This window comes from Anomaloglossus baeobatrachus, unplaced genomic scaffold (assembly GCF_048569485.1).
Source record: "Anomaloglossus baeobatrachus isolate aAnoBae1 unplaced genomic scaffold, aAnoBae1.hap1 Scaffold_5007, whole genome shotgun sequence".
Classification (NCBI taxonomy): Eukaryota; Metazoa; Chordata; class Amphibia; order Anura; family Aromobatidae; genus Anomaloglossus; species Anomaloglossus baeobatrachus.
The window spans coordinates 1-24,248 of record NW_027444362.1 but is presented as its reverse complement, the minus strand read 5'-3'; the positions used below and the strand labels follow the sequence as shown (position 1 = coordinate 24,248).

General features: G+C 46.2%; 15 non-coding genes across 15 annotated transcripts; all 15 read left to right on the top strand.

Annotated features, from left to right (window-relative positions):
* The first annotated feature begins 1,045 nt into the window (after positions 1-1,045).
* On the top strand, positions 1,046-1,236 carry LOC142282184 (U2 spliceosomal RNA). The gene has a single exon (XR_012744136.1). It is a non-coding gene; the product is annotated as a U2 spliceosomal RNA (small nuclear RNA).
* Positions 1,237-2,623: 1,387 nt separating this feature from the next.
* LOC142282183 (U2 spliceosomal RNA) lies at positions 2,624-2,814 on the top strand. Its single transcript, XR_012744135.1, has one exon. It is a non-coding gene; the product is annotated as a U2 spliceosomal RNA (small nuclear RNA).
* A 1,387-nt stretch (positions 2,815-4,201) lies between these two features.
* LOC142282182 (U2 spliceosomal RNA) lies at positions 4,202-4,392 on the top strand. The gene has a single exon (XR_012744134.1). It is a non-coding gene; the product is annotated as a U2 spliceosomal RNA (small nuclear RNA).
* Positions 4,393-5,779: 1,387 nt separating this feature from the next.
* Positions 5,780-5,970, top strand: LOC142282181 (U2 spliceosomal RNA). The gene has a single exon (XR_012744133.1). It is a non-coding gene; the product is annotated as a U2 spliceosomal RNA (small nuclear RNA).
* Positions 5,971-7,357: 1,387 nt separating this feature from the next.
* Positions 7,358-7,548, top strand: LOC142282180 (U2 spliceosomal RNA). Its single transcript, XR_012744132.1, has one exon. It is a non-coding gene; the product is annotated as a U2 spliceosomal RNA (small nuclear RNA).
* A 1,387-nt stretch (positions 7,549-8,935) lies between these two features.
* LOC142282179 (U2 spliceosomal RNA) lies at positions 8,936-9,126 on the top strand. Its single transcript, XR_012744131.1, has one exon. It is a non-coding gene; the product is annotated as a U2 spliceosomal RNA (small nuclear RNA).
* A 1,387-nt stretch (positions 9,127-10,513) lies between these two features.
* LOC142282178 (U2 spliceosomal RNA) lies at positions 10,514-10,704 on the top strand. The gene has a single exon (XR_012744130.1). It is a non-coding gene; the product is annotated as a U2 spliceosomal RNA (small nuclear RNA).
* A 1,387-nt stretch (positions 10,705-12,091) lies between these two features.
* On the top strand, positions 12,092-12,282 carry LOC142282177 (U2 spliceosomal RNA). Its single transcript, XR_012744129.1, has one exon. It is a non-coding gene; the product is annotated as a U2 spliceosomal RNA (small nuclear RNA).
* Positions 12,283-13,669: 1,387 nt separating this feature from the next.
* LOC142282175 (U2 spliceosomal RNA) lies at positions 13,670-13,860 on the top strand. Its single transcript, XR_012744128.1, has one exon. It is a non-coding gene; the product is annotated as a U2 spliceosomal RNA (small nuclear RNA).
* Positions 13,861-15,247: 1,387 nt separating this feature from the next.
* Positions 15,248-15,438, top strand: LOC142282189 (U2 spliceosomal RNA). Its single transcript, XR_012744141.1, has one exon. It is a non-coding gene; the product is annotated as a U2 spliceosomal RNA (small nuclear RNA).
* Positions 15,439-16,825: 1,387 nt separating this feature from the next.
* On the top strand, positions 16,826-17,016 carry LOC142282188 (U2 spliceosomal RNA). Its single transcript, XR_012744140.1, has one exon. It is a non-coding gene; the product is annotated as a U2 spliceosomal RNA (small nuclear RNA).
* Positions 17,017-18,403: 1,387 nt separating this feature from the next.
* Positions 18,404-18,594, top strand: LOC142282187 (U2 spliceosomal RNA). The gene has a single exon (XR_012744139.1). It is a non-coding gene; the product is annotated as a U2 spliceosomal RNA (small nuclear RNA).
* Positions 18,595-19,981: 1,387 nt separating this feature from the next.
* On the top strand, positions 19,982-20,172 carry LOC142282186 (U2 spliceosomal RNA). Its single transcript, XR_012744138.1, has one exon. It is a non-coding gene; the product is annotated as a U2 spliceosomal RNA (small nuclear RNA).
* A 1,387-nt stretch (positions 20,173-21,559) lies between these two features.
* LOC142282185 (U2 spliceosomal RNA) lies at positions 21,560-21,750 on the top strand. Its single transcript, XR_012744137.1, has one exon. It is a non-coding gene; the product is annotated as a U2 spliceosomal RNA (small nuclear RNA).
* Positions 21,751-23,137: 1,387 nt separating this feature from the next.
* LOC142282174 (U2 spliceosomal RNA) lies at positions 23,138-23,328 on the top strand. Its single transcript, XR_012744127.1, has one exon. It is a non-coding gene; the product is annotated as a U2 spliceosomal RNA (small nuclear RNA).
* The last annotated feature ends 920 nt before the right edge of the window (positions 23,329-24,248 follow it).

The following is a 24,248-nucleotide window of genomic DNA, read 5'->3' as shown; positions in this document are numbered from 1 at the left end:
CTGGTGCGATCTCTCCGCTTCCACTCCAAAGAAAGTTACCTGTTTATTCCTATCATGCATTGGTTTTTGGGGTTTTCTTTGAGTAATGATGATCTCTTTAGTAGTCTGTTGGCGCCCTCTCCTGGAGGAATAGTTTGCTTGCTCTTGGACATTCTAAAAGAGAGGTCATGATAGACATTGAGCTTCTGAGCTCAATTGGGGACAGTCATGGGTGATGAATGTTTGCAACCTACTGCGAAGCCTCATACCGCAATATAAGGAACGTCAAATACTAAGAAAGGGCGGCCTATGAAAGAATTACTACTTTCAATAAGTACACTTAAACGGCTAATTGGGAATAGAAAAACTGTAAAAAGCCCTCTGAGAAAGCCCCCCTCTAACCTTTGATAGTAAGCTTTTCTGTAGTCTGCCTGTTGATGTATTTTCCGTTTGAACTGTGCACAACAATGAAGAGACGGAACACTGGCGGCTTGTCACAATGCCCCCCGATGACATCACAATAGCGCTGCTGCCTAGAAAACAAGCTGCGCAGAAGAAGTTGTTCTTTGGGTGGGAGGGTGGGCTAGTGGAAGGAGGGGGCAATCTCTTTTTTTCCCGGGTGGTAGGGGGATGACAGGAGAAGGGAAGCGGGTGGTGAGAAAGGTACAGAGGGCAGGGTTTGGGGGCTGGGAAGGAAAGGGAAAAGATTAGGGTTTGGGGATGATGAAAGGGCTTTCTACGGGTAAGGATGGCAAAGGGTGGCAGTGACGGAAAGTCAGGCAACCTGTCCTGTCCGTCTTTTTGTATCGTGAATTGGAAAGACTGCAAGGGGGAGGGGAGTTGCTTGCGCCCTAAAGGAGGAGTTATTCAGATTCATTGCAGTGGGCGGCGGCTGCAAAACGCACCATTCTTCTTGTTTTTGCTCTGCAAAGCAGCCTTTTCAAGGGTTGGCTTGGGTGACAAAATGTCTTGTGTAGGCGTGGGTTTGTCTCCCTCTCGCTCTCTCTCCCTAAGATGTGTCCGGCATAGGCCAGGGTGCCACTCGAGGCCCAAACCAATTCTGGTTATCGCTTCTCGGCCTTTTGGCTAAGATCAAGTGTAGTATCTGTTCTTATCAGTTTAATATCTGATACGTCCCCTATCTGGGGACCATATATTAAATGGATTTTTAGAACAGGGAGATGGAAAAAGAGCTTGCTCTGTCCACTCCACGCATTGACCTGGTATTGCAGTACCTCCAGGAACGGTGCACCCCTTCTTAACCCAGTTTCCAAAAGCAGAACTCAATTCACCTGATTCATATTAGCCCGATTTAATGAATTGGAAGAAAGCATACGTCTTCATATGCACCTCAATTTGGCCCATTCACTTTTCACACTTCCTCCTTTTGTTTTTTATCTTTCACACTTTTGACTTTCTTTATTCATCCAAATAGCAAACTCATCACCACTCAACCTGACCAACTCGGCTATGTCCCCGTGCTGCAGTTCTCTGTCTTATCTAGATCATTTGCAATTGAATGGAATAGATCCCTTTTGGACAAAGTGGATTCACCTGCTGCTGCAGTGACCACAGGTGTGATAAGATCTAGAATTGGCATCTGGTGCGATCTCTCCGCTTCCACTCCAAAGAAAGTTACCTGTTTATTCCTATCATGCATTGGTTTTTGGGGTTTTCTTTGAGTAATGATGATCTCTTTAGTAGTCTGTTGGCGCCCTCTCCTGGAGGAATAGTTTGCTTGCTCTTGGACATTCTAAAAGAGAGGTCATGATAGACATTGAGCTTCTGAGCTCAATTGGGGACAGTCATGGGTGATGAATGTTTGCAACCTACTGCGAAGCCTCATACCGCAATATAAGGAACGTCAAATACTAAGAAAGGGCGGCCTATGAAAGAATTACTACTTTCAATAAGTACACTTAAACGGCTAATTGGGAATAGAAAAACTGTAAAAAGCCCTCTGAGAAAGCCCCCCTCTAACCTTTGATAGTAAGCTTTTCTGTAGTCTGCCTGTTGATGTATTTTCCGTTTGAACTGTGCACAACATGAAGAGACGGAACACTGGCGGCTTGTCACAATGCCCCCCGATGACATCACAATAGCGCTGCTGCCTAGAAAACAAGCTGCGCAGAAGAAGTTGTTCTTTGGGTGGGAGGGTGGGCTAGTGGAAGGAGGGGGCAATCTCTTTTTTTCCCGGGTGGTAGGGGGATGACAGGAGAAGGGAAGCGGGTGGTGAGAAAGGTACAGAGGGCAGGGTTTGGGGGCTGGGAAGGAAAGGGAAAAGATTAGGGTTTGGGGATGATGAAAGGGCTTTCTACGGGTAAGGATGGCAAAGGGTGGCAGTGACGGAAAGTCAGGCAACCTGTCCTGTCCGTCTTTTTGTATCGTGAATTGGAAAGACTGCAAGGGGGAGGGGAGTTGCTTGCGCCCTAAAGGAGGAGTTATTCAGATTCATTGCAGTGGGCGGCGGCTGCAAAACGCACCATTCTTCTTGTTTTTGCTCTGCAAAGCAGCCTTTTCAAGGGTTGGCTTGGGTGACAAAATGTCTTGTGTAGGCGTGGGTTTGTCTCCCTCTCGCTCTCTCTCCCTAAGATGTGTCCGGCATAGGCCAGGGTGCCACTCGAGGCCCAAACCAATTCTGGTTATCGCTTCTCGGCCTTTTGGCTAAGATCAAGTGTAGTATCTGTTCTTATCAGTTTAATATCTGATACGTCCCCTATCTGGGGACCATATATTAAATGGATTTTTAGAACAGGGAGATGGAAAAAGAGCTTGCTCTGTCCACTCCACGCATTGACCTGGTATTGCAGTACCTCCAGGAACGGTGCACCCCTTCTTAACCCAGTTTCCAAAAGCAGAACTCAATTCACCTGATTCATATTAGCCCGATTTAATGAATTGGAAGAAAGCATACGTCTTCATATGCACCTCAATTTGGCCCATTCACTTTTCACACTTCCTCCTTTTGTTTTTTATCTTTCACACTTTTGACTTTCTTTATTCATCCAAATAGCAAACTCATCACCACTCAACCTGACCAACTCGGCTATGTCCCCGTGCTGCAGTTCTCTGTCTTATCTAGATCATTTGCAATTGAATGGAATAGATCCCTTTTGGACAAAGTGGATTCACCTGCTGCTGCAGTGACCACAGGTGTGATAAGATCTAGAATTGGCATCTGGTGCGATCTCTCCGCTTCCACTCCAAAGAAAGTTACCTGTTTATTCCTATCATGCATTGGTTTTTGGGGTTTTCTTTGAGTAATGATGATCTCTTTAGTAGTCTGTTGGCGCCCTCTCCTGGAGGAATAGTTTGCTTGCTCTTGGACATTCTAAAAGAGAGGTCATGATAGACATTGAGCTTCTGAGCTCAATTGGGGACAGTCATGGGTGATGAATGTTTGCAACCTACTGCGAAGCCTCATACCGCAATATAAGGAACGTCAAATACTAAGAAAGGGCGGCCTATGAAAGAATTACTACTTTCAATAAGTACACTTAAACGGCTAATTGGGAATAGAAAAACTGTAAAAAGCCCTCTGAGAAAGCCCCCCTCTAACCTTTGATAGTAAGCTTTTCTGTAGTCTGCCTGTTGATGTATTTTCCGTTTGAACTGTGCACAACATGAAGAGACGGAACACTGGCGGCTTGTCACAATGCCCCCCGATGACATCACAATAGCGCTGCTGCCTAGAAAACAAGCTGCGCAGAAGAAGTTGTTCTTTGGGTGGGAGGGTGGGCTAGTGGAAGGAGGGGGCAATCTCTTTTTTTCCCGGGTGGTAGGGGGATGACAGGAGAAGGGAAGCGGGTGGTGAGAAAGGTACAGAGGGCAGGGTTTGGGGGCTGGGAAGGAAAGGGAAAAGATTAGGGTTTGGGGATGATGAAAGGGCTTTCTACGGGTAAGGATGGCAAAGGGTGGCAGTGACGGAAAGTCAGGCAACCTGTCCTGTCCGTCTTTTTGTATCGTGAATTGGAAAGACTGCAAGGGGGAGGGGAGTTGCTTGCGCCCTAAAGGAGGAGTTATTCAGATTCATTGCAGTGGGCGGCGGCTGCAAAACGCACCATTCTTCTTGTTTTTGCTCTGCAAAGCAGCCTTTTCAAGGGTTGGCTTGGGTGACAAAATGTCTTGTGTAGGCGTGGGTTTGTCTCCCTCTCGCTCTCTCTCCCTAAGATGTGTCCGGCATAGGCCAGGGTGCCACTCGAGGCCCAAACCAATTCTGGTTATCGCTTCTCGGCCTTTTGGCTAAGATCAAGTGTAGTATCTGTTCTTATCAGTTTAATATCTGATACGTCCCCTATCTGGGGACCATATATTAAATGGATTTTTAGAACAGGGAGATGGAAAAAGAGCTTGCTCTGTCCACTCCACGCATTGACCTGGTATTGCAGTACCTCCAGGAACGGTGCACCCCTTCTTAACCCAGTTTCCAAAAGCAGAACTCAATTCACCTGATTCATATTAGCCCGATTTAATGAATTGGAAGAAAGCATACGTCTTCATATGCACCTCAATTTGGCCCATTCACTTTTCACACTTCCTCCTTTTGTTTTTTATCTTTCACACTTTTGACTTTCTTTATTCATCCAAATAGCAAACTCATCACCACTCAACCTGACCAACTCGGCTATGTCCCCGTGCTGCAGTTCTCTGTCTTATCTAGATCATTTGCAATTGAATGGAATAGATCCCTTTTGGACAAAGTGGATTCACCTGCTGCTGCAGTGACCACAGGTGTGATAAGATCTAGAATTGGCATCTGGTGCGATCTCTCCGCTTCCACTCCAAAGAAAGTTACCTGTTTATTCCTATCATGCATTGGTTTTTGGGGTTTTCTTTGAGTAATGATGATCTCTTTAGTAGTCTGTTGGCGCCCTCTCCTGGAGGAATAGTTTGCTTGCTCTTGGACATTCTAAAAGAGAGGTCATGATAGACATTGAGCTTCTGAGCTCAATTGGGGACAGTCATGGGTGATGAATGTTTGCAACCTACTGCGAAGCCTCATACCGCAATATAAGGAACGTCAAATACTAAGAAAGGGCGGCCTATGAAAGAATTACTACTTTCAATAAGTACACTTAAACGGCTAATTGGGAATAGAAAAACTGTAAAAAGCCCTCTGAGAAAGCCCCCCTCTAACCTTTGATAGTAAGCTTTTCTGTAGTCTGCCTGTTGATGTATTTTCCGTTTGAACTGTGCACAACATGAAGAGACGGAACACTGGCGGCTTGTCACAATGCCCCCCGATGACATCACAATAGCGCTGCTGCCTAGAAAACAAGCTGCGCAGAAGAAGTTGTTCTTTGGGTGGGAGGGTGGGCTAGTGGAAGGAGGGGGCAATCTCTTTTTTTCCCGGGTGGTAGGGGGATGACAGGAGAAGGGAAGCGGGTGGTGAGAAAGGTACAGAGGGCAGGGTTTGGGGGCTGGGAAGGAAAGGGAAAAGATTAGGGTTTGGGGATGATGAAAGGGCTTTCTACGGGTAAGGATGGCAAAGGGTGGCAGTGACGGAAAGTCAGGCAACCTGTCCTGTCCGTCTTTTTGTATCGTGAATTGGAAAGACTGCAAGGGGGAGGGGAGTTGCTTGCGCCCTAAAGGAGGAGTTATTCAGATTCATTGCAGTGGGCGGCGGCTGCAAAACGCACCATTCTTCTTGTTTTTGCTCTGCAAAGCAGCCTTTTCAAGGGTTGGCTTGGGTGACAAAATGTCTTGTGTAGGCGTGGGTTTGTCTCCCTCTCGCTCTCTCTCCCTAAGATGTGTCCGGCATAGGCCAGGGTGCCACTCGAGGCCCAAACCAATTCTGGTTATCGCTTCTCGGCCTTTTGGCTAAGATCAAGTGTAGTATCTGTTCTTATCAGTTTAATATCTGATACGTCCCCTATCTGGGGACCATATATTAAATGGATTTTTAGAACAGGGAGATGGAAAAAGAGCTTGCTCTGTCCACTCCACGCATTGACCTGGTATTGCAGTACCTCCAGGAACGGTGCACCCCTTCTTAACCCAGTTTCCAAAAGCAGAACTCAATTCACCTGATTCATATTAGCCCGATTTAATGAATTGGAAGAAAGCATACGTCTTCATATGCACCTCAATTTGGCCCATTCACTTTTCACACTTCCTCCTTTTGTTTTTTATCTTTCACACTTTTGACTTTCTTTATTCATCCAAATAGCAAACTCATCACCACTCAACCTGACCAACTCGGCTATGTCCCCGTGCTGCAGTTCTCTGTCTTATCTAGATCATTTGCAATTGAATGGAATAGATCCCTTTTGGACAAAGTGGATTCACCTGCTGCTGCAGTGACCACAGGTGTGATAAGATCTAGAATTGGCATCTGGTGCGATCTCTCCGCTTCCACTCCAAAGAAAGTTACCTGTTTATTCCTATCATGCATTGGTTTTTGGGGTTTTCTTTGAGTAATGATGATCTCTTTAGTAGTCTGTTGGCGCCCTCTCCTGGAGGAATAGTTTGCTTGCTCTTGGACATTCTAAAAGAGAGGTCATGATAGACATTGAGCTTCTGAGCTCAATTGGGGACAGTCATGGGTGATGAATGTTTGCAACCTACTGCGAAGCCTCATACCGCAATATAAGGAACGTCAAATACTAAGAAAGGGCGGCCTATGAAAGAATTACTACTTTCAATAAGTACACTTAAACGGCTAATTGGGAATAGAAAAACTGTAAAAAGCCCTCTGAGAAAGCCCCCCTCTAACCTTTGATAGTAAGCTTTTCTGTAGTCTGCCTGTTGATGTATTTTCCGTTTGAACTGTGCACAACATGAAGAGACGGAACACTGGCGGCTTGTCACAATGCCCCCCGATGACATCACAATAGCGCTGCTGCCTAGAAAACAAGCTGCGCAGAAGAAGTTGTTCTTTGGGTGGGAGGGTGGGCTAGTGGAAGGAGGGGGCAATCTCTTTTTTTCCCGGGTGGTAGGGGGATGACAGGAGAAGGGAAGCGGGTGGTGAGAAAGGTACAGAGGGCAGGGTTTGGGGGCTGGGAAGGAAAGGGAAAAGATTAGGGTTTGGGGATGATGAAAGGGCTTTCTACGGGTAAGGATGGCAAAGGGTGGCAGTGACGGAAAGTCAGGCAACCTGTCCTGTCCGTCTTTTTGTATCGTGAATTGGAAAGACTGCAAGGGGGAGGGGAGTTGCTTGCGCCCTAAAGGAGGAGTTATTCAGATTCATTGCAGTGGGCGGCGGCTGCAAAACGCACCATTCTTCTTGTTTTTGCTCTGCAAAGCAGCCTTTTCAAGGGTTGGCTTGGGTGACAAAATGTCTTGTGTAGGCGTGGGTTTGTCTCCCTCTCGCTCTCTCTCCCTAAGATGTGTCCGGCATAGGCCAGGGTGCCACTCGAGGCCCAAACCAATTCTGGTTATCGCTTCTCGGCCTTTTGGCTAAGATCAAGTGTAGTATCTGTTCTTATCAGTTTAATATCTGATACGTCCCCTATCTGGGGACCATATATTAAATGGATTTTTAGAACAGGGAGATGGAAAAAGAGCTTGCTCTGTCCACTCCACGCATTGACCTGGTATTGCAGTACCTCCAGGAACGGTGCACCCCTTCTTAACCCAGTTTCCAAAAGCAGAACTCAATTCACCTGATTCATATTAGCCCGATTTAATGAATTGGAAGAAAGCATACGTCTTCATATGCACCTCAATTTGGCCCATTCACTTTTCACACTTCCTCCTTTTGTTTTTTATCTTTCACACTTTTGACTTTCTTTATTCATCCAAATAGCAAACTCATCACCACTCAACCTGACCAACTCGGCTATGTCCCCGTGCTGCAGTTCTCTGTCTTATCTAGATCATTTGCAATTGAATGGAATAGATCCCTTTTGGACAAAGTGGATTCACCTGCTGCTGCAGTGACCACAGGTGTGATAAGATCTAGAATTGGCATCTGGTGCGATCTCTCCGCTTCCACTCCAAAGAAAGTTACCTGTTTATTCCTATCATGCATTGGTTTTTGGGGTTTTCTTTGAGTAATGATGATCTCTTTAGTAGTCTGTTGGCGCCCTCTCCTGGAGGAATAGTTTGCTTGCTCTTGGACATTCTAAAAGAGAGGTCATGATAGACATTGAGCTTCTGAGCTCAATTGGGGACAGTCATGGGTGATGAATGTTTGCAACCTACTGCGAAGCCTCATACCGCAATATAAGGAACGTCAAATACTAAGAAAGGGCGGCCTATGAAAGAATTACTACTTTCAATAAGTACACTTAAACGGCTAATTGGGAATAGAAAAACTGTAAAAAGCCCTCTGAGAAAGCCCCCCTCTAACCTTTGATAGTAAGCTTTTCTGTAGTCTGCCTGTTGATGTATTTTCCGTTTGAACTGTGCACAACATGAAGAGACGGAACACTGGCGGCTTGTCACAATGCCCCCCGATGACATCACAATAGCGCTGCTGCCTAGAAAACAAGCTGCGCAGAAGAAGTTGTTCTTTGGGTGGGAGGGTGGGCTAGTGGAAGGAGGGGGCAATCTCTTTTTTTCCCGGGTGGTAGGGGGATGACAGGAGAAGGGAAGCGGGTGGTGAGAAAGGTACAGAGGGCAGGGTTTGGGGGCTGGGAAGGAAAGGGAAAAGATTAGGGTTTGGGGATGATGAAAGGGCTTTCTACGGGTAAGGATGGCAAAGGGTGGCAGTGACGGAAAGTCAGGCAACCTGTCCTGTCCGTCTTTTTGTATCGTGAATTGGAAAGACTGCAAGGGGGAGGGGAGTTGCTTGCGCCCTAAAGGAGGAGTTATTCAGATTCATTGCAGTGGGCGGCGGCTGCAAAACGCACCATTCTTCTTGTTTTTGCTCTGCAAAGCAGCCTTTTCAAGGGTTGGCTTGGGTGACAAAATGTCTTGTGTAGGCGTGGGTTTGTCTCCCTCTCGCTCTCTCTCCCTAAGATGTGTCCGGCATAGGCCAGGGTGCCACTCGAGGCCCAAACCAATTCTGGTTATCGCTTCTCGGCCTTTTGGCTAAGATCAAGTGTAGTATCTGTTCTTATCAGTTTAATATCTGATACGTCCCCTATCTGGGGACCATATATTAAATGGATTTTTAGAACAGGGAGATGGAAAAAGAGCTTGCTCTGTCCACTCCACGCATTGACCTGGTATTGCAGTACCTCCAGGAACGGTGCACCCCTTCTTAACCCAGTTTCCAAAAGCAGAACTCAATTCACCTGATTCATATTAGCCCGATTTAATGAATTGGAAGAAAGCATACGTCTTCATATGCACCTCAATTTGGCCCATTCACTTTTCACACTTCCTCCTTTTGTTTTTTATCTTTCACACTTTTGACTTTCTTTATTCATCCAAATAGCAAACTCATCACCACTCAACCTGACCAACTCGGCTATGTCCCCGTGCTGCAGTTCTCTGTCTTATCTAGATCATTTGCAATTGAATGGAATAGATCCCTTTTGGACAAAGTGGATTCACCTGCTGCTGCAGTGACCACAGGTGTGATAAGATCTAGAATTGGCATCTGGTGCGATCTCTCCGCTTCCACTCCAAAGAAAGTTACCTGTTTATTCCTATCATGCATTGGTTTTTGGGGTTTTCTTTGAGTAATGATGATCTCTTTAGTAGTCTGTTGGCGCCCTCTCCTGGAGGAATAGTTTGCTTGCTCTTGGACATTCTAAAAGAGAGGTCATGATAGACATTGAGCTTCTGAGCTCAATTGGGGACAGTCATGGGTGATGAATGTTTGCAACCTACTGCGAAGCCTCATACCGCAATATAAGGAACGTCAAATACTAAGAAAGGGCGGCCTATGAAAGAATTACTACTTTCAATAAGTACACTTAAACGGCTAATTGGGAATAGAAAAACTGTAAAAAGCCCTCTGAGAAAGCCCCCCTCTAACCTTTGATAGTAAGCTTTTCTGTAGTCTGCCTGTTGATGTATTTTCCGTTTGAACTGTGCACAACATGAAGAGACGGAACACTGGCGGCTTGTCACAATGCCCCCCGATGACATCACAATAGCGCTGCTGCCTAGAAAACAAGCTGCGCAGAAGAAGTTGTTCTTTGGGTGGGAGGGTGGGCTAGTGGAAGGAGGGGGCAATCTCTTTTTTTCCCGGGTGGTAGGGGGATGACAGGAGAAGGGAAGCGGGTGGTGAGAAAGGTACAGAGGGCAGGGTTTGGGGGCTGGGAAGGAAAGGGAAAAGATTAGGGTTTGGGGATGATGAAAGGGCTTTCTACGGGTAAGGATGGCAAAGGGTGGCAGTGACGGAAAGTCAGGCAACCTGTCCTGTCCGTCTTTTTGTATCGTGAATTGGAAAGACTGCAAGGGGGAGGGGAGTTGCTTGCGCCCTAAAGGAGGAGTTATTCAGATTCATTGCAGTGGGCGGCGGCTGCAAAACGCACCATTCTTCTTGTTTTTGCTCTGCAAAGCAGCCTTTTCAAGGGTTGGCTTGGGTGACAAAATGTCTTGTGTAGGCGTGGGTTTGTCTCCCTCTCGCTCTCTCTCCCTAAGATGTGTCCGGCATAGGCCAGGGTGCCACTCGAGGCCCAAACCAATTCTGGTTATCGCTTCTCGGCCTTTTGGCTAAGATCAAGTGTAGTATCTGTTCTTATCAGTTTAATATCTGATACGTCCCCTATCTGGGGACCATATATTAAATGGATTTTTAGAACAGGGAGATGGAAAAAGAGCTTGCTCTGTCCACTCCACGCATTGACCTGGTATTGCAGTACCTCCAGGAACGGTGCACCCCTTCTTAACCCAGTTTCCAAAAGCAGAACTCAATTCACCTGATTCATATTAGCCCGATTTAATGAATTGGAAGAAAGCATACGTCTTCATATGCACCTCAATTTGGCCCATTCACTTTTCACACTTCCTCCTTTTGTTTTTTATCTTTCACACTTTTGACTTTCTTTATTCATCCAAATAGCAAACTCATCACCACTCAACCTGACCAACTCGGCTATGTCCCCGTGCTGCAGTTCTCTGTCTTATCTAGATCATTTGCAATTGAATGGGATAGATCCCTTTTGGACAAAGTGGATTCACCTGCTGCTGCAGTGACCACAGGTGTGATAAGATCTAGAATTGGCATCTGGTGCGATCTCTCCGCTTCCACTCCAAAGAAAGTTACCTGTTTATTCCTATCATGCATTGGTTTTTGGGGTTTTCTTTGAGTAATGATGATCTCTTTAGTAGTCTGTTGGCGCCCTCTCCTGGAGGAATAGTTTGCTTGCTCTTGGACATTCTAAAAGAGAGGTCATGATAGACATTGAGCTTCTGAGCTCAATTGGGGACAGTCATGGGTGATGAATGTTTGCAACCTACTGCGAAGCCTCATACCGCAATATAAGGAACGTCAAATACTAAGAAAGGGCGGCCTATGAAAGAATTACTACTTTCAATAAGTACACTTAAACGGCTAATTGGGAATAGAAAAACTGTAAAAAGCCCTCTGAGAAAGCCCCCCTCTAACCTTTGATAGTAAGCTTTTCTGTAGTCTGCCTGTTGATGTATTTTCCGTTTGAACTGTGCACAACATGAAGAGACGGAACACTGGCGGCTTGTCACAATGCCCCCCGATGACATCACAATAGCGCTGCTGCCTAGAAAACAAGCTGCGCAGAAGAAGTTGTTCTTTGGGTGGGAGGGTGGGCTAGTGGAAGGAGGGGGCAATCTCTTTTTTTCCCGGGTGGTAGGGGGATGACAGGAGAAGGGAAGCGGGTGGTGAGAAAGGTACAGAGGGCAGGGTTTGGGGGCTGGGAAGGAAAGGGAAAAGATTAGGGTTTGGGGATGATGAAAGGGCTTTCTACGGGTAAGGATGGCAAAGGGTGGCAGTGACGGAAAGTCAGGCAACCTGTCCTGTCCGTCTTTTTGTATCGTGAATTGGAAAGACTGCAAGGGGGAGGGGAGTTGCTTGCGCCCTAAAGGAGGAGTTATTCAGATTCATTGCAGTGGGCGGCGGCTGCAAAACGCACCATTCTTCTTGTTTTTGCTCTGCAAAGCAGCCTTTTCAAGGGTTGGCTTGGGTGACAAAATGTCTTGTGTAGGCGTGGGTTTGTCTCCCTCTCGCTCTCTCTCCCTAAGATGTGTCCGGCATAGGCCAGGGTGCCACTCGAGGCCCAAACCAATTCTGGTTATCGCTTCTCGGCCTTTTGGCTAAGATCAAGTGTAGTATCTGTTCTTATCAGTTTAATATCTGATACGTCCCCTATCTGGGGACCATATATTAAATGGATTTTTAGAACAGGGAGATGGAAAAAGAGCTTGCTCTGTCCACTCCACGCATTGACCTGGTATTGCAGTACCTCCAGGAACGGTGCACCCCTTCTTAACCCAGTTTCCAAAAGCAGAACTCAATTCACCTGATTCATATTAGCCCGATTTAATGAATTGGAAGAAAGCATACGTCTTCATATGCACCTCAATTTGGCCCATTCACTTTTCACACTTCCTCCTTTTGTTTTTTATCTTTCACACTTTTGACTTTCTTTATTCATCCAAATAGCAAACTCATCACCACTCAACCTGACCAACTCGGCTATGTCCCCGTGCTGCAGTTCTCTGTCTTATCTAGATCATTTGCAATTGAATGGAATAGATCCCTTTTGGACAAAGTGGATTCACCTGCTGCTGCAGTGACCACAGGTGTGATAAGATCTAGAATTGGCATCTGGTGCGATCTCTCCGCTTCCACTCCAAAGAAAGTTACCTGTTTATTCCTATCATGCATTGGTTTTTGGGGTTTTCTTTGAGTAATGATGATCTCTTTAGTAGTCTGTTGGCGCCCTCTCCTGGAGGAATAGTTTGCTTGCTCTTGGACATTCTAAAAGAGAGGTCATGATAGACATTGAGCTTCTGAGCTCAATTGGGGACAGTCATGGGTGATGAATGTTTGCAACCTACTGCGAAGCCTCATACCGCAATATAAGGAACGTCAAATACTAAGAAAGGGCGGCCTATGAAAGAATTACTACTTTCAATAAGTACACTTAAACGGCTAATTGGGAATAGAAAAACTGTAAAAAGCCCTCTGAGAAAGCCCCCCTCTAACCTTTGATAGTAAGCTTTTCTGTAGTCTGCCTGTTGATGTATTTTCCGTTTGAACTGTGCACAACATGAAGAGACGGAACACTGGCGGCTTGTCACAATGCCCCCCGATGACATCACAATAGCGCTGCTGCCTAGAAAACAAGCTGCGCAGAAGAAGTTGTTCTTTGGGTGGGAGGGTGGGCTAGTGGAAGGAGGGGGCAATCTCTTTTTTTCCCGGGTGGTAGGGGGATGACAGGAGAAGGGAAGCGGGTGGTGAGAAAGGTACAGAGGGCAGGGTTTGGGGGCTGGGAAGGAAAGGGAAAAGATTAGGGTTTGGGGATGATGAAAGGGCTTTCTACGGGTAAGGATGGCAAAGGGTGGCAGTGACGGAAAGTCAGGCAACCTGTCCTGTCCGTCTTTTTGTATCGTGAATTGGAAAGACTGCAAGGGGGAGGGGAGTTGCTTGCGCCCTAAAGGAGGAGTTATTCAGATTCATTGCAGTGGGCGGCGGCTGCAAAACGCACCATTCTTCTTGTTTTTGCTCTGCAAAGCAGCCTTTTCAAGGGTTGGCTTGGGTGACAAAATGTCTTGTGTAGGCGTGGGTTTGTCTCCCTCTCGCTCTCTCTCCCTAAGATGTGTCCGGCATAGGCCAGGGTGCCACTCGAGGCCCAAACCAATTCTGGTTATCGCTTCTCGGCCTTTTGGCTAAGATCAAGTGTAGTATCTGTTCTTATCAGTTTAATATCTGATACGTCCCCTATCTGGGGACCATATATTAAATGGATTTTTAGAACAGGGAGATGGAAAAAGAGCTTGCTCTGTCCACTCCACGCATTGACCTGGTATTGCAGTACCTCCAGGAACGGTGCACCCCTTCTTAACCCAGTTTCCAAAAGCAGAACTCAATTCACCTGATTCATATTAGCCCGATTTAATGAATTGGAAGAAAGCATACGTCTTCATATGCACCTCAATTTGGCCCATTCACTTTTCACACTTCCTCCTTTTGTTTTTTATCTTTCACACTTTTGACTTTCTTTATTCATCCAAATAGCAAACTCATCACCACTCAACCTGACCAACTCGGCTATGTCCCCGTGCTGCAGTTCTCTGTCTTATCTAGATCATTTGCAATTGAATGGAATAGATCCCTTTTGGACAAAGTGGATTCACCTGCTGCTGCAGTGACCACAGGTGTGATAAGATCTAGAATTGGCATCTGGTGCGATCTCTCCGCTTCCACTCCAAAGAAAGTTACCTGTTTATTCCTATCATACATTGGTTTTTGGGGTTTTCTTTGAGTAATGATGATCTCTTTAGTAGTCTGTTGGCGCCCTCTCCTGGAGGAATAGTTTGCTTGCTCTTGGACATTCTAAAAGAGAGGTCATGATAGACATTGAGCTTCTGAGCTCAATTGGGGACAGTCATGGGTGATGAATGTTTGCAACCTACTGCGAAGCCTCATACCGCAATATAAGGAACGTCAAATACTAAGAAAGGGCGGCCTATGAAAGAATTACTACTTTCAATAAGTACACTTAAACGGCTAATTGGGAATAGAAAAACTGTAAAAAGCCCTCTGAGAAAGCCCCCCTCTAACCTTTGATAGTAAGCTTTTCTGTAGTCTGCCTGTTGATGTATTTTCCGTTTGAACTGTGCACAACATGAAGAGACGGAACACTGGCGGCTTGTCACAATGCCCCCCGATGACATCACAATAGCGCTGCTGCCTAGAAAACAAGCTGCGCAGAAGAAGTTGTTCTTTGGGTGGGAGGGTGGGCTAGTGGAAGGAGGGGGCAATCTCTTTTTTTCCCGGGTGGTAGGGGGATGACAGGAGAAGGGAAGCGGGTGGTGAGAAAGGTACAGAGGGCAGGGTTTGGGGGCTGGGAAGGAAAGGGAAAAGATTAGGGTTTGGGGATGATGAAAGGGCTTTCTACGGGTAAGGATGGCAAAGGGTGGCAGTGACGGAAAGTCAGGCAACCTGTCCTGTCCGTCTTTTTGTATCGTGAATTGGAAAGACTGCAAGGGGGAGGGGAGTTGCTTGCGCCCTAAAGGAGGAGTTATTCAGATTCATTGCAGTGGGCGGCGGCTGCAAAACGCACCATTCTTCTTGTTTTTGCTCTGCAAAGCAGCCTTTTCAAGGGTTGGCTTGGGTGACAAAATGTCTTGTGTAGGCGTGGGTTTGTCTCCCTCTCGCTCTCTCTCCCTAAGATGTGTCCGGCATAGGCCAGGGTGCCACTCGAGGCCCAAACCAATTCTGGTTATCGCTTCTCGGCCTTTTGGCTAAGATCAAGTGTAGTATCTGTTCTTATCAGTTTAATATCTGATACGTCCCCTATCTGGGGACCATATATTAAATGGATTTTTAGAACAGGGAGATGGAAAAAGAGCTTGCTCTGTCCACTCCACGCATTGACCTGGTATTGCAGTACCTCCAGGAACGGTGCACCCCTTCTTAACCCAGTTTCCAAAAGCAGAACTCAATTCACCTGATTCATATTAGCCCGATTTAATGAATTGGAAGAAAGCATACGTCTTCATATGCACCTCAATTTGGCCCATTCACTTTTCACACTTCCTCCTTTTGTTTTTTATCTTTCACACTTTTGACTTTCTTTATTCATCCAAATAGCAAACTCATCACCACTCAACCTGACCAACTCGGCTATGTCCCCGTGCTGCAGTTCTCTGTCTTATCTAGATCATTTGCAATTGAATGGAATAGATCCCTTTTGGACAAAGTGGATTCACCTGCTGCTGCAGTGACCACAGGTGTGATAAGATCTAGAATTGGCATCTGGTGCGATCTCTCCGCTTCCACTCCAAAGAAAGTTACCTGTTTATTCCTATCATGCATTGGTTTTTGGGGTTTTCTTTGAGTAATGATGATCTCTTTAGTAGTCTGTTGGCGCCCTCTCCTGGAGGAATAGTTTGCTTGCTCTTGGACATTCTAAAAGAGAGGTCATGATAGACATTGAGCTTCTGAGCTCAATTGGGGACAGTCATGGGTGATGAATGTTTGCAACCTACTGCGAAGCCTCATACCGCAATATAAGGAACGTCAAATACTAAGAAAGGGCGGCCTATGAAAGAATTACTACTTTCAATAAGTACACTTAAACGGCTAATTGGGAATAGAAAAACTGTAAAAAGCCCTCTGAGAAAGCCCCCCTCTAACCTTTGATAGTAAGCTTTTCTGTAGTCTGCCTGTTGATGTATTTTCCGTTTGAACTGTGCACAACATGAAGAGACGGAACACTGGCGGCTTGTCACAATGCCCCCCGATGACATCACAATAGCGCTGCTGCCTAGAAAACAAGCTGCGCAGAAGAAGTTGTTCTTTGGGTGGGAGGGTGGGCTAGTGGAAGGAGGGGGCAATCTCTTTTTTTCCCGGGTGGTAGGGGGATGACAGGAGAAGGGAAGCGGGTGGTGAGAAAGGTACAGAGGGCAGGGTTTGGGGGCTGGGAAGGAAAGGGAAAAGATTAGGGTTTGGGGATGATGAAAGGGCTTTCTACGGGTAAGGATGGCAAAGGGTGGCAGTGACGGAAAGTCAGGCAACCTGTCCTGTCCGTCTTTTTGTATCGTGAATTGGAAAGACTGCAAGGGGGAGGGGAGTTGCTTGCGCCCTAAAGGAGGAGTTATTCAGATTCATTGCAGTGGGCGGCGGCTGCAAAACGCACCATTCTTCTTGTTTTTGCTCTGCAAAGCAGCCTTTTCAAGGGTTGGCTTGGGTGACAAAATGTCTTGTGTAGGCGTGGGATTGTCTCCCTCTCGCTCTCTCTCCCTAAGATGTGTCCGGCATAGGCCAGGGTGCCACTCGAGGCCCAAACCAATTCTGGTTATCGCTTCTCGGCCTTTTGGCTAAGATCAAGTGTAGTATCTGTTCTTATCAGTTTAATATCTGATACGTCCCCTATCTGGGGACCATATATTAAATGGATTTTTAGAACAGGGAGATGGAAAAAGAGCTTGCTCTGTCCACTCCACGCATTGACCTGGTATTGCAGTACCTCCAGGAACGGTGCACCCCTTCTTAACCCAGTTTCCAAAAGCAGAACTCAATTCACCTGATTCATATTAGCCCGATTTAATGAATTGGAAGAAAGCATACGTCTTCATATGCACCTCAATTTGGCCCATTCACTTTTCACACTTCCTCCTTTTGTTTTTTATCTTTCACACTTTTGACTTTCTTTATTCATCCAAATAGCAAACTCATCACCACTCAACCTGACCAACTCGGCTATGTCCCCGTGCTGCAGTTCTCTGTCTTATCTAGATCATTTGCAATTGAATGGAATAGATCCCTTTTGGACAAAGTGGATTCACCTGCTGCTGCAGTGACCACAGGTGTGATAAGATCTAGAATTGGCATCTGGTGCGATCTCTCCGCTTCCACTCCAAAGAAAGTTACCTGTTTATTCCTATCATGCATTGGTTTTTGGGGTTTTCTTTGAGTAATGATGATCTCTTTAGTAGTCTGTTGGCGCCCTCTCCTGGAGGAATAGTTTGCTTGCTCTTGGACATTCTAAAAGAGAGGTCATGATAGACATTGAGCTTCTGAGCTCAATTGGGGACAGTCATGGGTGATGAATGTTTGCAACCTACTGCGAAGCCTCATACCGCAATATAAGGAACGTCAAATACTAAGAAAGGGCGGCCTATGAAAGAATTACTACTTTCAATAAGTACACTTAAACGGCTAATTGGGAATAGAAAAACTGTAAAAAGCCCTCTGAGAAAGCCCCCCTCTAACCTTTGATAGTAAGCTTTTCTGTAGTCTGCCTGTTGATGTATTTTCCGTTTGAACTGTGCACAACATGAAGAGACGGAACACTGGCGGCTTGTCACAATGCCCCCCGATGACATCACAATAGCGCTGCTGCCTAGAAAACAAGCTGCGCAGAAGAAGTTGTTCTTTGGGTGGGAGGGTGGGCTAGTGGAAGGAGGGGGCAATCTCTTTTTTTCCCGGGTGGTAGGGGGATGACAGGAGAAGGGAAGCGGGTGGTGAGAAAGGTACAGAGGGCAGGGTTTGGGGGCTGGGAAGGAAAGGGAAAAGATTAGGGTTTGGGGATGATGAAAGGGCTTTCTACGGGTAAGGATGGCAAAGGGTGGCAGTGACGGAAAGTCAGGCAACCTGTCCTGTCCGTCTTTTTGTATCGTGAATTGGAAAGACTGCAAGGGGGAGGGGAGTTGCTTGCGCCCTAAAGGAGGAGTTATTCAGATTCATTGCAGTGGGCGGCGGCTGCAAAACGCACCATTCTTCTTGTTTTTGCTCTGCAAAGCAGCCTTTTCAAGGGTTGGCTTGGGTGACAAAATGTCTTGTGTAGGCGTGGGTTTGTCTCCCTCTCGCTCTCTCTCCCTAAGATGTGTCCGGCATAGGCCAGGGTGCCACTCGAGGCCCAAACCAATTCTGGTTATCGCTTCTCGGCCTTTTGGCTAAGATCAAGTGTAGTATCTGTTCTTATCAGTTTAATATCTGATACGTCCCCTATCTGGGGACCATATATTAAATGGATTTTTAGAACAGGGAGATGGAAAAAGAGCTTGCTCTGTCCACTCCACGCATTGACCTGGTATTGCAGTACCTCCAGGAACGGTGCACCCCTTCTTAACCCAGTTTCCAAAAGCAGAACTCAATTCACCTGATTCATATTAGCCCGATTTAATGAATTGGAAGAAAGCATACGTCTTCATATGCACCTCAATTTGGCCCATTCACTTTTCACACTTCCTCCTTTTGTTTTTTATCTTTCACACTTTTGACTTTCTTTATTCATCCAAATAGCAAACTCATCACCACTCAACCTGACCAACTCGGCTATGTCCCCGTGCTGCAGTTCTCTGTCTTATCTAGATCATTTGCAATTGAATGGAATAGATCCCTTTTGGACAAAGTGGATTCACCTGCTGCTGCAGTGACCACAGGTGTGATAAGATCTAGAATTGGCATCTGGTGCGATCTCTCCGCTTCCACTCCAAAGAAAGTTACCTGTTTATTCCTATCATGCATTGGTTTTTGGGGTTTTCTTTGAGTAATGATGATCTCTTTAGTAGTCTGTTGGCGCCCTCTCCTGGAGGAATAGTTTGCTTGCTCTTGGACATTCTAAAAGAGAGGTCATGATAGACATTGAGCTTCTGAGCTCAATTGGGGACAGTCATGGGTGATGAATGTTTGCAACCTACTGCGAAGCCTCATACCGCAATATAAGGAACGTCAAATACTAAGAAAGGGCGGCCTATGAAAGAATTACTACTTTCAATAAGTACACTTAAACGGCTAATTGGGAATAGAAAAACTGTAAAAAGCCCTCTGAGAAAGCCCCCCTCTAACCTTTGATAGTAAGCTTTTCTGTAGTCTGCCTGTTGATGTATTTTCCGTTTGAACTGTGCACAACATGAAGAGACGGAACACTGGCGGCTTGTCACAATGCCCCCCGATGACATCACAATAGCGCTGCTGCCTAGAAAACAAGCTGCGCAGAAGAAGTTGTTCTTTGGGTGGGAGGGTGGGCTAGTGGAAGGAGGGGGCAATCTCTTTTTTTCCCGGGTGGTAGGGGGATGACAGGAGAAGGGAAGCGGGTGGTGAGAAAGGTACAGAGGGCAGGGTTTGGGGGCTGGGAAGGAAAGGGAAAAGATTAGGGTTTGGGGATGATGAAAGGGCTTTCTACGGGTAAGGATGGCAAAGGGTGGCAGTGACGGAAAGTCAGGCAACCTGTCCTGTCCGTCTTTTTGTATCGTGAATTGGAAAGACTGCAAGGGGGAGGGGAGTTGCTTGCGCCCTAAAGGAGGAGTTATTCAGATTCATTGCAGTGGGCGGCGGCTGCAAAACGCACCATTCTTCTTGTTTTTGCTCTGCAAAGCAGCCTTTTCAAGGGTTGGCTTGGGTGACAAAATGTCTTGTGTAGGCGTGGGTTTGTCTCCCTCTCGCTCTCTCTCCCTAAGATGTGTCCGGCATAGGCCAGGGTGCCACTCGAGGCCCAAACCAATTCTGGTTATCGCTTCTCGGCCTTTTGGCTAAGATCAAGTGTAGTATCTGTTCTTATCAGTTTAATATCTGATACGTCCCCTATCTGGGGACCATATATTAAATGGATTTTTAGAACAGGGAGATGGAAAAAGAGCTTGCTCTGTCCACTCCACGCATTGACCTGGTATTGCAGTACCTCCAGGAACGGTGCACCCCTTCTTAACCCAGTTTCCAAAAGCAGAACTCAATTCACCTGATTCATATTAGCCCGATTTAATGAATTGGAAGAAAGCATACGTCTTCATATGCACCTCAATTTGGCCCATTCACTTTTCACACTTCCTCCTTTTGTTTTTTATCTTTCACACTTTTGACTTTCTTTATTCATCCAAATAGCAAACTCATCACCACTCAACCTGACCAACTCGGCTATGTCCCCGTGCTGCAGTTCTCTGTCTTATCTAGATCATTTGCAATTGAATGGAATAGATCCCTTTTGGACAAAGTGGATTCACCTGCTGCTGCAGTGACCACAGGTGTGATAAGATCTAGAATTGGCATCTGGTGCGATCTCTCCGCTTCCACTCCAAAGAAAGTTACCTGTTTATTCCTATCATGCATTGGTTTTTGGGGTTTTCTTTGAGTAATGATGATCTCTTTAGTAGTCTGTTGGCGCCCTCTCCTGGAGGAATAGTTTGCTTGCTCTTGGACATTCTAAAAGAGAGGTCATGATAGACATTGAGCTTCTGAGCTCAATTGGGGACAGTCATGGGTGATGAATGTTTGCAACCTACTGCGAAGCCTCATACCGCAATATAAGGAACGTCAAATACTAAGAAAGGGCGGCCTATGAAAGAATTACTACTTTCAATAAGTACACTTAAACGGCTAATTGGGAATAGAAAAACTGTAAAAAGCCCTCTGAGAAAGCCCCCCTCTAACCTTTGATAGTAAGCTTTTCTGTAGTCTGCCTGTTGATGTATTTTCCGTTTGAACTGTGCACAACATGAAGAGACGGAACACTGGCGGCTTGTCACAATGCCCCCCGATGACATCACAATAGCGCTGCTGCCTAGAAAACAAGCTGCGCAGAAGAAGTTGTTCTTTGGGTGGGAGGGTGGGCTAGTGGAAGGAGGGGGCAATCTCTTTTTTTCCCGGGTGGTAGGGGGATGACAGGAGAAGGGAAGCGGGTGGTGAGAAAGGTACAGAGGGCAGGGTTTGGGGGCTGGGAAGGAAAGGGAAAAGATTAGGGTTTGGGGATGATGAAAGGGCTTTCTACGGGTAAGGATGGCAAAGGGTGGCAGTGACGGAAAGTCAGGCAACCTGTCCTGTCCGTCTTTTTGTATCGTGAATTGGAAAGACTGCAAGGGGGAGGGGAGTTGCTTGCGCCCTAAAGGAGGAGTTATTCAGATTCATTGCAGTGGGCGGCGGCTGCAAAACGCACCATTCTTCTTGTTTTTGCTCTGCAAAGCAGCCTTTTCAAGGGTTGGCTTGGGTGACAAAATGTCTTGTGTAGGCGTGGGTTTGTCTCCCTCTCGCTCTCTCTCCCTAAGATGTGTCCGGCATAGGCCAGGGTGCCACTCGAGGCCCAAACCAATTCTGGTTATCGCTTCTCGGCCTTTTGGCTAAGATCAAGTGTAGTATCTGTTCTTATCAGTTTAACATCTGATACGTCCCCTATCTGGGGACCATATATTAAATGGATTTTTAGAACAGGGAGATGGAAAAAGAGCTTGCTCTGTCCACTCCACGCATTGACCTGGTATTGCAGTACCTCCAGGAACGGTGCACCCCTTCTTAACCCAGTTTCCAAAAGCAGAACTCAATTCACCTGATTCATATTAGCCCGATTTAATGAATTGGAAGAAAGCATACGTCTTCATATGCACCTCAATTTGGCCCATTCACTTTTCACACTTCCTCCTTTTGTTTTTTATCTTTCACACTTTTGACTTTCTTTATTCATCCAAATAGCAAACTCATCACCACTCAACCTGACCAACTCGGCTATGTCCCCGTGCTGCAGTTCTCTGTCTTATCTAGATCATTTGCAATTGAATGGAATAGATCCCTTTTGGACAAAGTGGATTCACCTGCTGCTGCAGTGACCACAGGTGTGATAAGATCTAGAATTGGCATCTGGTGCGATCTCTCCGCTTCCACTCCAAAGAAAGTTACCTGTTTATTCCTATCATGCATTGGTTTTTGGGGTTTTCTTTGAGTAATGATGATCTCTTTAGTAGTCTGTTGGCGCCCTCTCCTGGAGGAATAGTTTGCTTGCTCTTGGACATTCTAAAAGAGAGGTCATGATAGACATTGAGCTTCTGAGCTCAATTGGGGACAGTCATGGGTGATGAATGTTTGCAACCTACTGCGAAGCCTCATACCGCAATATAAGGAACGTCAAATACTAAGAAAGGGCGGCCTATGAAAGAATTACTACTTTCAATAAGTACACTTAAACGGCTAATTGGGAATAGAAAAACTGTAAAAAGCCCTCTGAGAAAGCCCCCCTCTAACCTTTGATAGTAAGCTTTTCTGTAGTCTGCCTGTTGATGTATTTTCCGTTTGAACTGTGCACAACATGAAGAGACGGAACACTGGCGGCTTGTCACAATGCCCCCCGATGACATCACAATAGCGCTGCTGCCTAGAAAACAAGCTGCGCAGAAGAAGTTGTTCTTTGGGTGGGAGGGTGGGCTAGTGGAAGGAGGGGGCAATCTCTTTTTTTCCCGGGTGGTAGGGGGATGACAGGAGAAGGGAAGCGGGTGGTGAGAAAGGTACAGAGGGCAGGGTTTGGGGGCTGGGAAGGAAAGGGAAAAGATTAGGGTTTGGGGATGATGAAAGGGCTTTCTACGGGTAAGGATGGCAAAGGGTGGCAGTGACGGAAAGTCAGGCAACCTGTCCTGTCCGTCTTTTTGTATCGTGAATTGGAAAGACTGCAAGGGGGAGGGGAGTTGCTTGCGCCCTAAAGGAGGAGTTATTCAGATTCATTGCAGTGGGCGGCGGCTGCAAAACGCACCATTCTTCTTGTTTTTGCTCTGCAAAGCAGCCTTTTCAAGGGTTAGCTTGGGTGACAAAATGTCTTGTGTAGGCGTGGGTTTGTCTCCCTCTCGCTCTCTCTCCCTAAGATGTGTCCGGCATAGGCCAGGGTGCCACTCGAGGCCCAAACCAATTCTGGTTATCGCTTCTCGGCCTTTTGGCTAAGATCAAGTGTAGTATCTGTTCTTATCAGTTTAATATCTGATACGTCCCCTATCTGGGGACCATATATTAAATGGATTTTTAGAACAGGGAGATGGAAAAAGAGCTTGCTCTGTCCACTCCACGCATTGACCTGGTATTGCAGTACCTCCAGGAACGGTGCACCCCTTCTTAACCCAGTTTCCAAAAGCAGAACTCAATTCACCTGATTCATATTAGCCCGATTTAATGAATTGGAAGAAAGCATACGTCTTCATATGCACCTCAATTTGGCCCATTCACTTTTCACACTTCCTCCTTTTGTTTTTTATCTTTCACACTTTTGACTTTCCTTATTCATCCAAATAGCAAACTCATCACCACTCAACCTGACCAACTCGGCTATGTCCCCGTGCTGCAGTTCTCTGTCTTATCTAGATCATTTGCAATTGAATGGAATAGATCCCTTTTGGACAAAGTGGATTCACCTGCTGCTGCAGTGACCACAGGTGTGATAAGATCTAGAATTGGCATCTGGTGCGATCTCTCCGCTTCCACTCCAAAGAAAGTTACCTGTTTATTCCTATCATGCATTGGTTTTTGGGGTTTTCTTTGAGTAATGATGATCTCTTTAGTAGTCTGTTGGCGCCCTCTCCTGGAGGAATAGTTTGCTTGCTCTTGGACATTCTAAAAGAGAGGTCATGATAGACATTGAGCTTCTGAGCTCAATTGGGGACAGTCATGGGTGATGAATGTTTGCAACCTACTGCGAAGCCTCATACCGCAATATAAGGAACGTCAAATACTAAGAAAGGGCGGCCTATGAAAGAATTACTACTTTCAATAAGTACACTTAAACGGCTAATTGGGAATAGAAAAACTGTAAAAAGCCCTCTGAGAAAGCCCCCCTCTAACCTTTGATAGTAAGCTTTTCTGTAGTCTGCCTGTTGATGTATTTTCCGTTTGAACTGTGCACAACATGAAGAGACGGAACACTGGCGGCTTGTCACAATGCCCCCCGATGACATCACAATAGCGCTGCTGCCTAGAAAACAAGCTGCGCAGAAGAAGTTGTTCTTTGGGTGGGAGGGTGGGCTAGTGGAAGGAGGGG